The following is a 4,487-nucleotide window of genomic DNA, read 5'->3' on the forward strand; positions in this document are numbered from 1 at the left end:
TTGAGTCATGTTCGCATAGTCCTGGGGATCTTTTCGTCTCGAGTCTAAGACGGTTACTACTCCCTGCTCAAGCTTAATCTCTAGGAGAATATAGTGGAAGCTGCGCATGCATGCATAAGTCATCAATTACATTACCATAACCTGGACTAATAAGGGAAACCGAATATGCACAAGACAGTAACACTCACTTGAAGTTGTAAGGAAAGAGTATTATATCTTTGTTTTGATTTAATACCAACGATTGTAGCAAGTTGGCCTCGGCTTCTTTGGGATGTTTTTCAACCGTATATGCATCTATGAGATTTGTGTTAATGAACCCAATATCACCGATTTGTCTTTTCTTCAATTCGGCGATCTTCAATCTGCATAATATAGTGAGGATAATTATAAATACATGCAATGAAAGAGCTGACCTATATAGAGAGACTTAATGACAGAAGTAGTACTACTTACAGACAGTAGCAAGTGATCGTTGTTTTATCGAGGGCCTTTTGATTGTAAAACTGGAAGAAATCCTCAAATGGAACATTCAGCAGATCAATTCCAACGAGGTCATGCTCCGGTTTAACTCTCAGCGTCAAAGTATCCATCCCATCAGACTCTCTGCAGGTTTTCATGTACCAATCATGTAGTCTTCGCATCATCGTTGATAGAGATCTTTCATCTTTGACGAGAGGCTTCCCGTAATGGTATTTGTGTTCGTCGACCTCCATGATTTCATAATGTACATCGTCGGGCAGGTAATCTCCAAGATTGCTATAACCGGCCACCATCCTCGGATCATTAGCGACGATGTCTTTTGACACCTTGAGCGGGGGGCACGATTGGTTCGCTTGTTCGCCGAGCTGGGCAATTTTTTTCCCAGCTCGTCGTTCTTTTAACCTTTGATCACTGACAGTACTTCCCGACCGCTCCGCTTCGGCATATGTCTTTGCAAGAATGCGCTCATAGTTGCCTCTCGGCGGAGACTTTGGTGGTTTTGTCAGGGCAGCCAGAGTGCGCTTTGCTTTCACCGGATCTACCTTCTCCTCCGGAGGTGGATGTTTCTTTGCTTTCACCCCTTCAAAGAAGTTTGTCACTTCGGCTCGCACGATCTTCCTGGTTTCCTCCTCGGTCCTCTCGTATGGTAACTTCTCTGGAGTCTTCAGAGAAGGACCGAATCTGTATTGCCTCCCGCCTCTGGCAGCTGTACTGCTAGACGCCGGCAGAGCAGACGGAGCGGCTGCGGCTGTCTTCTTTCCTTGCTTACGAGGCGGAGGAGAAGGACTACGACGCGCCGGAGCAGCCGCAGCGGCGGCGGGTCTCTTCCGCCCTTGCTGACGAGGCGGAGAAGGAGGAGGCTGGCTGCTCTGGCGCGCCGGCGCTGGCGGAGAAGGAGGCGGAGTGCCGCCACGCGCCGGAGAAGGAGGCTGAGTGCCCTGATCACTCGCCGGAGGAGGAGGCGGAGTGCCCTTACTCGCCGGAGCCGTCCAGTTCGGAAGCTTGATGAGCTCCTTCCGCCATAGGCATGGAGTCTTCAGAGCAGAACCCAGCCGAGTCTCCCCTTCACCGGTAGGGTGGTCAAGCTGGAGCTCCTCAAATCCCTCCGTTATTTCATCCACCATCACCCTAGCATATCCTTCTGGAATCGGCCGGCAGTGGTAGGTTGCGCCGGGTTCAGGAGGTAAAACAGAGCCAACAGCCGCCTTGACTTTGAAGTTCTGCCATTCCGCCATAAGGTGGCAATGTTGAGACTCCGTGATAGCATCCACGGGGTAGCTAGCAGGAGCCGCATGCTCCAGCTGAAGCAGCTCGGTGGAAGCCACGCTGCTTCTCCGCTGAGATGGCGGTGTAGCTTCGGGGGCAGTTTCGGCATGTCGATTGCCGTCTCGTTCCTCTAGCGCTTGAACCCTTTCGTGCAGCTTCTGAATTTGGATCTGCTCCACTTTTTTCCTCCTCTCCTGGCTTTTGTAACCGCCCGCGTCCGGAAAACCAGCCTTCCACGGAACGGAGCCTGGCGTGCCTCGTGTCCGTCCAGGGTGCTCAGGATTCCCGAGGGCCATTGTGAGCTCGTCGTTCTCTCTGTCTGGAACGAACGTCCCTTGCTGCGCTGCATCGATATATTGCTGAATCTTCTTCACTGGTATTCTCAAAAGCTCGTTCGTCCAAACGCACCTCCCTGATACAGGGTCCAAGGTTCCGCCAGCCCCGAAGAACCAAGTCCGGCAACGGTCTGTCCAGTTCATTGTCTGTGGTTCGATCCCTTTTTCAAGCAGATCATTCTCAGCCTTGGCCCACTTAGGTCGGGCTTTGAGGTAGCCACCTGACCCCGTGCGATGGTGAAGCTTCTTCTTTGCAGCATTCTTCTTGTTTGTCGCTGACATCTTCTTACTCTTTTCCGATGTCTTGTGGGCCACAAATGCGGGCCAGTGATCTCTGATCTTCTCATACCGGCCGATGAATTCTGGTGTCTCTTCTTTGTCGACAAACGTTTTCAGCTCATTCTTCCACCTCCTGAATAGGTCTGCCATCTTCTTAAGAGCATGAGACTTGATTAATTGCTCTATAACTGGCTTCTCCGGATCCTCCTCTGGCGGTAGGGTGAAATTTGCCTTCAGCTCAGTCCAAAGATCATCTTTCTGCATATCATTGACATAAGACACCTCAGGGTCTTCCTTCTTAGGCTTATACCATTGCTGGATGCTGATCGGGATCTTGTCCCTAACTAGAACCCCGCACTGAGCAGCAAATGCATCCTTTGTCCGGATGGGTTCAATCGGTTGGCCGTCGCGCGCGATTGCTGTGATCTCAAACCTTTCATCCGAGCGCAACTTTCTCTTCGGGCCTCGTCTCTTTACCGAAGTTGTGCTCGATCCGGAGGGCTAGAAAAAAGAAGAAAGACGAGTGTTAATTAATATGTGTACATACCAAAACAATGAATGCATCAATTAGCTAGTCAGCACAGGCTTAACTAATATATTTACCTGGCCGGACTCTGTTCGGTCACCGGAGCCGTCACCACGGGCTCCTTCTTGCACCAGCATTGGGTCACCGGAGCCATCATAATCATGTCTTTCCTCCTCCACTCTTCGATCACCGTAGCCTGCTTCTTCACCCTGTTCTTCCAGACCATCATTGTCGTTAAGATACGACAAGATATCACCTCCGGCTAAGATTATGTCCCCCAACACCTCTTCTGCTTGCTCGTCTCGTCCGTGCTCCATTGTTTCTGCAAATATTACAACATGGCAATTATTACACAAACATGACAGCAGGTGGATATATTAGTGCAAACGTAGACCTAGCTTATTCCGGGTTTGGGGTGGCCTAGGCAACGCTTCAAGGGTAGGGGCGCGGCGGGAGGGGGTAGGAGACCGACATCGTTTTTTTCTAGGGTTTGGGTGTCCTCGAGAGTTTTGGTCGAGCGAGAGGGCCGGGGGGTGCTCCCGTGGTATAAGTTATCACGGTCGAGAGGGGGTATAAATATCGACCGTCCATCATGTCGAAGTTATCTGGGAGGGAGTTATATATATCGACAACGACGACATACATACATGGGAAAATAATGTTATCGGGGAGGGGGTATATCGACCCCCCCCACGTGTTGAAGTTATCGGGAGGGGGTTATATCGACAACGACGACATACGTACATGGGAAAATAATATTATCGGCGGGGAGGGGGTATATCGACCCCCCCTCGTGTTGAAGTTATCGGGAGAGGGGTATATCGACGACGACAGACCCGATAAAACATAAGAAAACGAAGAAGAAATAAAAAGAGGAGAAGAAGAAAAGGAATAGAGGAGAAGATCGAAGAAAAAAAAGAAGAAAAAAAGAGGAGAAGAAGAAAGGAATAGAGGAGAGAAGAAGAAAAAATAGAATTTTTTCTATTTTTCTTCTTCTCTTCTATTCCTTTCTTCTTCTCCTCTTCTTTTTCTTCTTTTTCCTCTTCTTATTTATTTCTCCTCTTCTTCCTCTCCTCTTCTTCTCCTTTCTTCCTCTTCTTATTTTCCTTTTTCCTCTCCTTCTTTTTCTTCTTCTTCCTTTCCTAGCTAGATATATAAAACTTTTCTAAAAATGTAACTTTTGCATATATAAAACTTTTCCATGGATCATCATTTCTCATATATATCCATCTATAGCCACATACATATATAAATGGAAAAAAATGCTATGAACAAAAATACATATATACTTGGTAAATATTCTATGAACATCGTTTCTCATATATATCAATGCATACATCCATGGATCATCATTGCTCATATATCCATAGTCATATATAAAAACTTTCTGTATATGAACAAAAAAACATTTTTTGACATATTTAGCACATTCTAAATTTTCCTAACTTTTTTACAACCACAAAAATTACTCCAACTTCATGACAGTACCCACACTCCATTTCACCAAAAACCTTCTGATCCATAGTTCAAAATTTTCAAATTCCATTCAAATGAAATTTGAACCAGATTCAAATTCCTTGCAGAAAACCTATTCTAAACCA

Source organism: Triticum aestivum, chromosome 6D (assembly GCF_018294505.1).
Source record: "Triticum aestivum cultivar Chinese Spring chromosome 6D, IWGSC CS RefSeq v2.1, whole genome shotgun sequence".
Classification (NCBI taxonomy): Eukaryota; Viridiplantae; Streptophyta; class Magnoliopsida; order Poales; family Poaceae; genus Triticum; species Triticum aestivum.